General features: G+C 40.0%; 1 pseudogene; it reads right to left on the bottom strand.

Moving 5' to 3' along the window:
- Window positions 1-8,054: 8,054 nt before the first annotated feature.
- Window positions 8,055-13,585, bottom strand: LOC139738968 (uncharacterized; annotated as a pseudogene).
- Between the last annotated feature and the right edge of the window lie 218 nt (window positions 13,586-13,803).

Below are 13,803 nucleotides of genomic sequence, written 5' to 3' on the forward strand. Positions count from 1 at the left end.
TGCAAACGGACATATATATGTATGTATACATATAATATATATATATATATATATATATATATATATATATATCTGCATATATTTATAACTAATGTTGAATAAATGGTAGTTTGGGTGAAATTTAATAAAAAGCATAATCAGAAACAAATGCAAATATCATCCTTCTTGAAAAATTATGAGTTAATATTTGCTCAAAGAAGCATTGAATTGACTAGAGCACAAAATGTATCTTGTACCACTAAACTCTGTATGTTAATGAGAAATACAACTTTTTTTTGAGAAAAAGTAGATACAGGTATACCTACATTCCCCCAATGACCCGTTTTCTATGCATATCTGATATACACCCATTTGTTTTTGCGTTTTTTTTTTTTTTTTTGCGTCGCTGATAATCTCCCCTTAGTTGTATTGATGGTACAGTCCTCAATTTGTACACACTATGCCATCTTCCACATTGTGCATGAGCAGAAAAAGGTGATTTGTCCCAGCAGAGCATGTTTGTTTTTAAATTCACTGAGTTAAGATCTTGATATGATTATTCAAGTAATCCTTATTAAGTGGAGCTTGCCAGCAAATCCACCTGATGGCAAAAGTGATATTTGGCATTATCGGTGGAAAAAGATTACTGATACATTTAGTGCAAGATAATGAAATGGACACTTTCCCAAGCATTAGTTGATGGACCATTCTGGTCACCTGGTCTTCACAAGGTCTTCCTTTATCTGAACATGACTGATGGATTCTGTAAATTGTTATGTCAAGCAGGTTATGCATTTTGTTCCTTTGAAAACAAGTGAAGTGCCTATCCAACTGAGGATAATAAAAAGAAAGAAAAAGGAAGGTAATTTGTACCCAAATGCACACAAGCTAACTGAACTGGCTTATTCAAATCTCACTGAATGAAAAGTTGCATTTGGCTTGACAGTCTGTGGGTTTGAATTTGATATCCTATTTTTTTATTTTCTTATTATGTCTGTACACATTTTGATATTTCCATCAATTGAATAAAAAAAAATCACATGAAAATTTTTATTTCCTTACATTATTTAAAACCTCAATATTATCCATGTTATGCATGCATTGCTAGAGGAAGGCTCCATTAAACAAACAAAATAATCGTAAGTTCTGTGTTATATGTGTAGATCCCAGTACTCCATGATATCTTTTGACTCATATCTTTTGAGGAAAAGTTGCTTAGAATCTGCACCAAGTGCTACCTGTTATATCACAATGAAAAATTGTGTGCGACAGCACAATTTTTTCTTTCTTCATGAGAAGTGTGGCAGTGTAAATTGTGATGAGAATCCTCACTGGATCTTTGCCACTTTACTTCCACTGGGTTGCTAGATTTCAGCTTATAGCTGTACAGAAACATAAAATGTGTGTGCTGGCCAGGCTCCAAAGTAAACATATACTGGACATACATATGTATTTTTAGCTCTACTGAGCCAAAGGCTTATGAGCTATTGCAATAATTTGTTGTCGTACTTTGTAAATTTGGGTTGTGTGGATATCGCGGAGCAGTGCAATTATTACATGATTTTGCAGTGTTAGTTTTGTCATGACTTGATTTCATTGTGTATGAAGAACTGAGGGAGAAGAGTCACAGCAAAGCTGTCAGAACATTGGTATTTAGCCATTGATCTTAAATTTTTGAAATTTTTTAATAATAAAATTATCACTCTTACTCTCTTATTGTTTGTCAGTAGTTATGTCTGTGTGTGCTTTTAGGACTCAGAGCATAGCTGGAGAGAGAGAGAGAAAGAGAGAGAGAGAGAGAGGGAGAGAGAGAGAAGGAAGGTGGTTGCATGCAACCTCAAATAGAGATACATAGTTGCCATGGAGACCACTTTTGAACAATGGTGGTACTGGTTCAGTTGCCATTTAAAAGAAAAGTAGGATACAGTCCGGCCTTGATTATCTCGCCCTCTCTTTTTAGACTTCTCTATTATTCAGATGCCTCCTAGCAGTTAAGACAAAATAGAAAAACAATTGATTTCAAACACAATTAACACTCCCACAAACTCATGCAAATTACACATTATATTCCCTACAGAAACATGTTAAGAATTTCACATTGAAGTGTTTCATTTTCATGACTATGATTTTATTAAAGTAGGCAAGCATTTATTACGCTACTGTTTCAATGTACACATTATCATTCATACTTTTATCCATCACATTGTTTCTCTCATACGTATGCAGCCACATTACTTACATGTATCTGGGCAGGCGCCAGTCCCAAAATGGCCAGATAACAGAGGGCAGACTGTAAAGTCTGGCAGCCCGGAGGGTTTTGATCAAACAAACAGGGTACCAATATCTGAATAGGGGCTTACACAGGTGAACCTACCATACATGTATGCAGATATTGATGTCTGCCATATTGCTGGTGCTGCATGTGTGCCTGTGCATACATATATCAGAATGCATCAGCAGGCATACACATACATCGTAATATGTCAAACAAAGCACTTTGAAAAATAGGCAATGAGGTATCATGACTCAGACCATCATGCATATCAAGAAAACAGGTGTCTTAAACAGACACCATTTTTCTGAAACAATTGCAGCTTATGTCTATTCCTTGCAATAAATTTTGTTCTCATTGTACTTGGTAATATTCCTGTATACATGTGTACTATCTTTACATAAATTAAATGAGGTAATACTCTTTTTATTTTAGAATCATAAATTTCATATCTTACAAGCATAGTGATACAATTCAATGCCAAATTACTAATGCCCCCCAAACCAAAGAATTTATTTTCCGTCGTAAATATCATTTCTAAACCCGCATTAACATTTATCCATTCTCTTACTCCAGCCCACAATCTTTCAACATAGTGACACTCACTAAATGGTGTATTGTAAAAGATGTATATTAATTGTATACACACTCGGTTCAAGCATAAGAAATCTTTTTGTCCCCGCCGAACGAGTTCGAGCAGGGGACTATGAAACGGGCTCCGTACGTTTGTGTGTCCGTGTGTCCGTGTGTCCGTGTGTCCGTGTGTCCGTCTGTCCGTCCGTGCGTCCGTGTGTGATCAAAATGTTCAAAATGCTACTCCTTCGCCATTTCTAACCCGATTTTGATTCTGTTTGCTTTATATGATAGCACTACATGGGAGCTTTGAAACTTCTATACAGAATTTCAGTTGTGACCTTTGACCTTGACCTTTGACCTATATTGTACATTTTGCTTCAAAATGCTACTCCTTCGCCATTTCTAACCCGATTTTGATTCCGTTTGCTTTATATGATGGCACTAGGTGAGGGCTTCAAAACTTCTACACAGAATTTTGACCTTTGACTTCTTTGACCTTTGACCTTGATTTTTGACCTATATTGTACAATGCCTACAAAATGCTACTCCTTTGCCATTTCTAACCCGATTTCGATTCCGTTTGCTTTATGTGATGGCACTAGGTGAGGGCTTCAAAACTTCTACACAGAATTTTGACCTTTGACTTCTTTGACCTTTGACCTTGATTTTTTACCTATATTGTACATTTTGCTACAAAATGCTACTCCTTCGCCATTTGTAACCCGATTTCAATTCCGTTTGCTTTAAGTGATGGCACTAGGTGAGGGCTTCAAAACTTCTACACAGAATTTTTGACCTTTGACTTCTACACAGAATTTTTGACCTTTGACTTCTTTGACCTCTGACCTTGATTTTTGACCTGTATTGTACATTTTGCTACCAAATGCTACTCCTTCCCCATTTCTAACCCGATTTCGATTCCGTTTGCTTTATGTGATGGCACTAGGTGAGGGCTTCAAAACTTCTACACAGAATTTTGACCTTTGACTTCTTTGACCTTTGACCTTGATTTTTTACTTATATTGTACATTGGCTACAAAATGCTACTCCTTCGCCATTTCTAACCCGATTTCGGTTCCGTTTGCTTTATGTGATGGCACTAGGTGAGGGCTTCAAAACTTCTACATAGAATTTTGACCTTTGACTTCTTTGACCTTGATCTTTTTACCTATATTGTACATTTTGCTACTAAATGCTACTTCCGGCGGGGACATATATTACGCACCGCGTAATTTCTACTTTTCCTTGTCTTTAATAGTAACATGGATCTGCTCTCCATGAGAAATGAATGTATGATCAGTACTTACTGTCATTCCATGTAGAGACCTGTAAGGTGTATAGCAATCATTTTGACCCTGTCAAACTGTTACGAATTCATTACCTGCGAAAGAATACTATCATAAAGGAGTAAAACAGTTGATGGACAAATGTAATGAAAATATATATAATTAAGTGAATAAAAATAACACAAAACAGTGAAACTGGGGAAAGAAAGAATTGCAAATCTTAGTCACTATGTATATAAGGAGAGAAACGTTGAATTTCAATCATGATTATACATGACGGATTACCAGAAGTAATGTACATATCATTGTCTGTAGCGACCACCTGCTTACAGCGGCCACTGAAACATTCCCTGCACAAAATTACTCTATTATAGACCTGTTATACAGTGGTCACCTGCCTAACGCGGTCAACGGCTACAACACTTTGCCTTAGCGTCAAATCAGCCATGAATATGTTGGCTTATGCATTCATTGCATGAATTCTCATGAGTCCTAGCTTGGTCACAATCACACAAACAAGAATGACAAATGCAACTATTTGCCATGAAAAAGCTGTCTCACCACTATAGATGTAGTTGAAATGTTACACTTCTCAAATCAAGTAGATATATAAACGGAACACCAACTTTCTTGGTTGAGAAGGTCTCCATAAACACAAAATGTATTACCCCACATAGAGTATATGATGCAATCATAAGTGAACATGGAAAGAGCTTGGACCACATTGACATCTAAACTAAAATGTCTTTTTCTTTCTCTCAGTTCCTTCCATGTCAGATCCTTGGCTGCCATCAATCTTGCAATCTCTGACGTAAAGGTTCAAGACATCATGCCAGACTGATGACTGACAGTGGCCCCGGCCTTCTCCAAAAGACGTTTTGCTTGCCAGGCTTGGAGATTGAACTCTGCAGCTTTGACAGTACCACAGTCTTGCCTACCACACTTGAAGGTGTAGAAAGCTTGACAGCAGCCTTCAACGAGGAACACATCATCTCTACCGCATTCAGGAATGGCGAGGGATGGAGGGCCCAGTGCAGTATAGGACCACATCCTTGAATCCCTGTCTCACCTGGGCACTGGGCCAGCATTGTCATAGATGAGGTAGATCATCTCACCATCAAGTATCATCTGACTTGCCTCTATGCACATTTTGGTGATGAGTCCTAGCTCAGTCACAATCACACAAACGTGAAGGACAAACGCAGCTCTTCACTGTGGAAAAGCTGTCTCACCACTATAGATGTAGTTGAAATGTTACACTTCTCAAATCAAGTAGACATATAAACAGAACATTCAACTTTCTTGGTTGAGAAGGTCTCCATAAACACAAAATGTATTACCCCACATAAGAGTATGCGTGATGCAATCACGAGTAAACATGGAAAGAGCTTGGACCACATTGACATCTAAACTAAAATGTCTTTTTCTTTCTCTCACTTCTTTCCATGTCAGATCCTTGGCTGCCATCAATCTTGCAATCTCTGACTTTCAAGACATTGTGCCAGACTGATGACTGACAGTGGCCCCGGCCTTCTCCAAAAGACGTTTTGCTTGCCAGGCTTGGAGATTGACCTGCAGCTTTGACAGTACCACAGTCTTGCCTACCACACTTGAAGGTGTAGAAAGCTTGACAGCAGCCTTCAACGAGGAACACATCATCTCTACCGCATTCAGGAATGGCGAGGGATGGAGGGGTGCAGTGCAGTGTATGGAGGGCCCAGTGCAGTGTATGACCACATCCTTGAATCCCTGTCTCACCTGGGCACTGGGCCAGCATTGTCATAGATGAGGTAGATCATCTTACCATCAGGTATCATCTGACTTGATTGCCTCTATGCACATCTTGGTGATGAATTACAGAAATGTCACCCACCTGGAGTAATGCACCAGACTGATGTCATTAGAAATGAATAGGAAAGGTACATGTAACATTGCAATGCTCCACTCTGGTTGTTGAGAGTCCTTCCAAATCTGGCCGGCTCTCTTCTCTGTGCTCTGCTGTAACATCTGTGGGCCTGAATATTGAACCAGTGCTGGATGAAGAAGATACATTACCCCAGCTGACTGATTTAAGAAATGGTAACATAGATTATTGTCCTTTGATGAAGAACTTCAATATGAAGTCCCTGTATTGAATTGCAAACAGTTTGCCTTAGAAAGCAAAAACATTTCTTTTGATTGAGTGATAGTAAAACTAATAACTGGTGAAATGGAGAAAAGAAGAGATGATTCATGTGCGAGGTAGTAGCAATTCATTTGATAGTCATCACCATTCTATTAAAAATATATTTTGTTAACTTACCAGTACCCTACATCACTTACCAGTGACATGGACTCATTAAAAAATTAAAGGTAATGACCTGCTGTAAAAGTGGAAATTTTTTGCGGTGTTGAAATTTTTGCGCACTTCGCACAACCAGAAACTAGCCCGAAAATTATAGCACACTAATATTTTTGCTTGCCATATGTTCCTCTGTGGGATGTCTTGCTTCCGCAGACTTAAAAAAACATGCGAAACTCTTCTTACCTGGCCAAACGTTCAAAGATCTGAGAAAATATGCACAATAGTGAAGGTAGATAAATTATATGCAAACTAGTGTTTTTCTGCTAGCTGGATTCTTCTTGATTATTGATTATATCCTAATTAAACGATGACATTTTATATCTCACCTTTTGTGCTTCCCAGAAGCGTGATTTGGCGTTGACGCCTCCAATAGCTGGATTGCTCTTCTAAGTTTTAAAACTCAGAAGAGCGGTTGGCATTGTCCATCGCAAGAACCACGATAAAGTAGCCCCGCAGAGCAAGTGCATCCCCCCTTACTGAACGATTTCTGCTCAATTACTTCAGCAAGGGTGTTATCCCAGTAGGAAGCCAAAGCATCCCTCAGCTCTGTGAGGTCTCCATCTGACAACTGCTCCTCTAGTGGTAGAGAATAAGATGAAACAAACAAGTGCTTTTAGTAGATTTTAAACCTATGCACAATTTGTTTTACAATTAACAGGTGGAATGCTTGAATCTGATTGGATATGGCAATTACAAATTGTTGTTATTTACAGAAATTGCAAAATTGTGTACATATGTGCCATGGAAAATTGATATGAGAAACCGTGATGATAGCTTTTTTGTTATAACTTACTGGATCTGCCAACATTGGGATGATAAAATCCAGTAGATTTTGTGGAGGTATGATTTTGTGAGGGAGCGGCGGAATGTTGTCCCACAGCAGGGAGTTTTGTGAAGCACGACACATGATTCAGAAACATTTGATAGTAACTGTCAGTTGTCTAAACCATCAAAACTATTTGCTGATAGATTAAATGCTTATTAGAGAGATTTCATTAATTGTCATTGACTTAAAATATACTTCAGGCGATACAATAGATTTATGTTAAAAGAAAATAGAATTTTTAAATGATTCATAAAAGAATGCATTCAATATGATCATACCTCTATTGTCCAGAGGTGGGAGGTGATGCAGTAGTGGTAGATGAGCTTGCCTGGCCCTGTAAAGACTGTTTATAAGTCTCTGAGCGATTCCTGTGAAAAATGACACTTTTGTGGCAAGGAACAGCATTCCCGATCTTCTCTGTGAGAAGAGACTCTAGAGTATCAAGAGTCATTCAGCCTCTGAAATCTGTCTTGTTTTTCTCACAATACTAAATACCTGCTTGCATGCAGCATTTGGGTGGGGAACTACAAGAAGTGCTTTCATCACTCTGCAAAGAAGTGGGAGTCTTCTGCATCCATTTTCATCCTTCATGTCTGAAATCACATTCCACTTCTTGTCAATTCTCAACTTGGTATCAAGAACTTCTGGATGATCCTCAAAATTCTCCACCTGATACTCTGCAAACTCCATCTCTAAGTTTTTTACTGCACTGGTCCCTGAGTTGCCAAGGATACATGGGAACATGGCAACAAAGCAATGTAATGAAGAAAATTATACCTTCCTTCTGAGATTGATGTCTAACACTTCAGCTTACTGCAGAAACTTAACATCAAAGGGCCAGGTCTTCAGTGCATATCCACATGCAGACTCATAATAGTTTTGTATTGATAGATAGAAATAATCCAGACCAACCTTGGTAAGCTGGAGAGACACATAACCTTCATCAGTTGTCATGCTCTTGATGTATTCTTTGGCTTCTGTACCTATCATCAGATCTTTGTCCGACCTTTGATTTTCCTTTCCATAGGACACATCTTTTACACGTGAACATGCAACAATACACTCTGGCTTCACGAATCTCAGAAGCAAGTCCCTGTATGTATCACTGAGCTTCCGATGCACAATGTGCAAACATGGCTCCTCTCGTTGCAAAAGAAGATTGATACTGTCAAAAATCTTGTTGCTGTATTATAGGAAATGGCAATATACTGTAGTTTTGTTTGTGGAGAAATCATCAATCGGTGGATTCTGGCAAGACGTGACCCTTGGATAGATGGTCTATCTTTGGTTCCAGCTTTTGGTGTTAGAAGAGGACGTTTGGATGGTAATGTATCTGCACCCTGAGATTCACTTGCTTTCCTTTTCAATTTATTTAGACCAGACTTGCCTTGTGAAGTTGGAAATGTGGATGAGCCTTTATGTTTGAGGGTCGCTGTTGAAGTTTGCTTTCTGCAGAAGTGAAATGTAGCACTGGAAAGACAGCATCAAAAATTCTGAAAAAGGGTTCATCAACTGAGAAGAATGCTACGGAGGCTTCTACAAGAAAACAGACTTCAACATGACCATGAAACATCTAGAGCTCTTCTACATCTGCAGGAAAGCAAACCTCAGCAGCAACCCTCAAACAAGGCTCTTCTTCATCTGCAGGCGAATGTCCTCTTTTGATTTGTCCTGGGTAAGATTCAAAATCAAGGAACATAATGATTTTAAGTTTTATTACGTCCTCGTCTGATGCTTTTACCAAGAAATTTTTCCCCGTGCAAATTTCTTCCTGGGTCCCTCTGAAAGGGTGATTTTCTGTAGGAAAGACTGGTATCTCTTTCTTAGTCTGGTTTTGGTTTGTGTGTGTGTGTGGGGGGGGGGGGGGGGGGGGAGTGATCAGGGTGGGGGTTGTTTGTGATTTTCTCTGTCTGCGGGTTGCCCAGATTCTTGTCAGTAAAGACTTTTGCCCTATTTTGCACCAAAGAACATTCAGTGACTGGATGCTTGGCTGGCTTTTCAGATATGTGACATTGTCTCGCCACTTACAAGTGGCCTGAGCATAGGTCAAATTCTTTTCTACCTTTATCTTTGGGATTTCCTTTGCTTTCTTTACAGCTTCACACCCATTGTATGCTGCTGAGTGTTTACTTCCACAATTTACACATTTTGGCATGTCTTTTTGTGGACACTCTTCAAAAGTATGTGGCTCACCACAGCGGACACATCTCATACTGGCCCTGCATTTCTTTGTTGTGTGGCCAAATCTTTGAAAATGGTTACACCTGATAATTGGTGGAACAAACTGTTTCACTTGGAATTCATGGAAACACAAATCTATTTTCTGTGGCAGGGCCATTATACCTTCAAAAGATAGAATTACACTTCTAGTTGGGATAGATTTTGCTCTTCTTTCACTGAGATCATTTTCCATTGCTTTCCCTTGTGTGGCTTCCTCATTATCCTTTTCGCATGGATGACATTTTGTCTTGTTAGTTCATTTTGAATTCCCACATCCGTCATTTCTGTTGGAATTCCAGATATGACCCCTTTCAGGGTGTACATCTGTTCCTGAACTTCGATAGGTGTGTTTCTGACAGTTTATAGTTCCTTGAGCTTTTTGAATTGTTTTTCGTTTTTGCATTTGACCGTGAATCCAACTCTGGTGGGTTTAATAAATTCAGGGGGAGAGCCACAACAAGAGTTTATAGACTTTTTCCTGTCTGTCAGGCTTATGTAAGCCTTCAATTTGGGGTGTTTACAGTGTAGTGTATGGGGTGCTGAAGACATGAGTATCATGAAGCTCAGCATCCGACGACGAGTCTGCCCTCGACATGAGATCTTCAACGCCAAGGCTTCCTTCGCACATTTGTTTTTTTTTTTTTGGCTAACTTGTCTGCCAGACATGTCTGTCCGGAAATCGTCATCTGGTGTGGCTTCATGTTCTAGGTCTAAGCCTACTACAACAGTCTCTGAATCCATGAATGGGTCCGGGGTGCCTTGGCAGCCATATTGGCTTGCTGCGAAAAAGCGGGAGATTCATACCTAAAGGCCTAAATTATGTTTTAGGGTTAGTGTGCACAAAATTACCTTACAAATACAGCCCAGTGTAACATTCTTGCTTTCTTCTTCTGTACTACAGCCATTTGGTTGACCCAGTCAGTAGGTACAGCGACTTCTTCAATGATTCCTCTGCCCTCTAATGTGTCAAGTTCTTCCTTGACCTTGGCCTTCAGAGATTCAGGGATAGTGGGAGCAGGCTTGATGCTAGGCTTTGCATCATCCATCAAGGTAAGATGAAGATCTGATCTCATCCAAGTGTACCAACTCTGGTAGACGAGAAGACATCAGGATAATCATCAGGTATGTGTGTCAAGCTTATGTTGTTCACCAGTTCCAGTGAGTCATAGTTCACTTTGATAAGATCCATTTTTTCTGCAGCTTTCTTGCTGATCAAAGGAAGAAGATCATCTTCAACTATGACATAGTCAACATTGTATTTCTTTCCAGTGGCTGGATTTCTAGTTTTGACCTTGCATCTGCCCAGTGCTTGTAGTGTAGATTTGTTCCACATTTCAAGTTTTACTACTTCCTCTCTGATTTCATCTTTGGAAGTGAGAAACCTCTTTGGCAGCAGGTTTACAGTAGATCCCGAGTCAATCTGAAATTGCACTCGTTCATCATGAATGATCATGTTGCACAGTATAGGGCCATCATGAGCTTCAATACAATTGACAGCATGATGTGTGACACAGCTAACGCTTTCAGCTGATGAGGATGCATCATCATTGTCTTCCTCAACTAGGTTTACAGTGTTGGCAGGACAGAGTTTTGAAATCCTGAAATGGTTTGGCTTCTTGCAAGCATTACACCTTTGACCCCAGGCAGAGCACATTTCTTTCTTCATTTCATGTTTCCTGCAGCAGAACTTGCATAACAATATCTTCTTGCTATGCTGTGAAGAATCCTTGGGTGGTTTCTTTGTAAAGTTTGTAGAGTGGGCCTTGTATGACTTACTTGAAGACTTGTGGGAGCTTCCTTTAGCAACGGCATGGACCTCCCTACGCATTGACAACAGCTGAGAAGATGCAGCTTCCATCGCCTTACAGATATCAATGGCTTTAGTCAATGTCAAGTTGTCAACAGCCATGAGACTTTCCTGCATTCGCCTGTCACGTACACCCAGCAGTAGACGGTCCATAAGTAGCTTATCAGCCATGCATTTACAAAATCCACAGGTTTTGCTCCTATTGCGCAGGACACTGATGTACTCATCAATGCTTTCACCAGCATGTTGATCTCTTCTGTTGAACTGAAATCGTTCAAAGTATTCTCTGCATGAGCCCAAGAAGTGTGCATCTAGTTTTGCCTAAATGGTTGATGCTTTAGAACCCGAAGTTTGAACTATAAGGTACTAAAACAGGAATGGAAACTATGTTACATAACAGTTAGGGAATGGAGAATTGCCTAACTCTACACAATATTGCAACAAATGTGAATCAGGGCTCTGATGATTATTTCAGAATAAGTGAGTGTCAGACTTACCATTGATGATAACCATGACCTGATTTTCGTGAGGGTGAGCGTCTTTAGCCTAAGATGCGCTACGCATGCAGTGGTTGGTAATGGTAGGTAGAATGCTATGCGATGATCGATCAAGCCATAGCAATCTTATTTGTCAACAAGCTGCAGTGATTCACTCCTGCACATGTTAGAAGACAAAAAATTACTAATATGGCCCAATTGTTGATTGTCAACTATAGAAAACATGGAAAAACGTTACATAGTAGATTGCAATACTGTCATTGTATCTTTTTGGGCAATACATGTACATGTTCAAGTATTTTTGCATTTTTCTTATTCTGCAGCTGAAATTGCGTTATCTCAGCATCATCACCATGTGGTTTGTGGGGTTGGTGACAGACGGTCCGTTGCAAATGTTGTATAGTGAACTCTTACAGTTTTGAAGCAATTTAGATGAAACTGGGGACACATGATGACATTGAGGTGTAGATATGCAAGACATCATTTTGTGTGTGTGTTTGTTGAAGAAAGTGTTGCCATTGTAACTGCAATTTTCAAAAACCTTGTGGAGGTAACTACTTTGACAGAATTCAAGCAATTTCTTTCAAATTTGGTATGTGTGTAGTGTAATGATCTAAAGGTGAGTAATGCAATCTGCTTTGTATTTGTATGCAACAAGGCTTTGCCATGGTGACTGCATATTTTCTTGGAACATTTACCTAACCCTAACCCTAACTCTAACCCTAACCCTAACCCTAACCCTACCCCAAACCCTAACCCTAACCCTAACCCTAACCCCCCCCTTACCCTAACCCTAACCCTAACCCTAACTCTAACCCCCCCAACCCGAACCCTAACCCTAACTCCTAACCCTACCCCTAACCCTAACCTCCGCTTTTGTGGAATGTACTTCCACAATTTTAAGCAAATGAAACTAAGTTTGGTGTATATAATGACATTGGGGTGTGTAGCCAGATTGCACGGGGTCCTTTACCCTCGCTGGCTGGTGCGGTTCACAAAAGTATACTGTGACTTCAGACACATCACCAAGTTCACCATATCATGCCAGTATTAAAAAAAGAAAGGCAAACATGTCACCATGGGATCGAGAGCTGCATAAACCCTTATAAAGCTATCTCCTTATTGGAGAGATTGCATCACTCATTCTCAGTCAAGCAACCGTAGCGTGTTACAACATGAATGAGTTGGGGTCACATATTTATCTTTTCATGTCAGTCTTCTCCTTTTATTGTTGGGTCAAACAGAATCAGCAAGAATTTAGGGACACACTTGAAAAGGGAGTGGTGTACCCCAGCTATGAGCATGATGAGCAAAGCTCAACTCTTGTGTACAAGTGGTAGAGTGCATCCGTTTGTGACCCAGGCCAAAGAGCAACTGTTTCTGTTGCGTTTGTAGTTTTTACAAGGTTGTGTTGGTGGCCCGATGCTCAACACTCCTCCTTTCTCATACTGGGCTCAGGACCAGGCAACAGCGGAGTTTTCCTGCTTAGCATGAAAAATAATGTCAACAGAAATTACTCCTTGTGCATGCCACAATTACACAAAACATCTTTGTTCCCGGATGCTGGAACTGCAGCCAGGTATGTAGAATGTCGCGTCGGTTTGTCAGATAATCAGTCCTTTATAGCAGTACTGGGTAGTTGTTCTCTCCACAACTGTCGCTAGAATGTCATTTGAGATGGAGCTGGGGAAGTCATGCACAGTCATCTCAGTGCTGGGGTAAGGGGCTGGATCTTGGTCTGGTTCAGAACCACTGTAGGAGGAGTTGATTTCTTCCATGGTGTGCAAATTTTTCAGCATCGCAAGTGGTTTGCTGAAAAGATGTGCTGGTGGCGGAGTTACATCCGTCAAGCTTGGTGAACAAGAGGTCAAAATGGATGGGCTTGGTGGTAAGGCTATTGTCGGAGGAGGTAGGGAAGATAGCTTTTTAGGTTTGAGAGTTGGAGAAGAGGCTAGTACTGGAGTTGTTTTGTGGCTCACGTGTTGGTGTGCAAGCA

Source organism: Diadema antillarum, unplaced genomic scaffold, assembly GCF_040938485.1.
Source record: "Diadema antillarum isolate AM-2024a unplaced genomic scaffold, OU_Dant_1.0 seq00000776_RagTag, whole genome shotgun sequence".
Lineage (NCBI taxonomy): Eukaryota > Metazoa > Echinodermata > Echinoidea > Diadematoida > Diadematidae > Diadema > Diadema antillarum.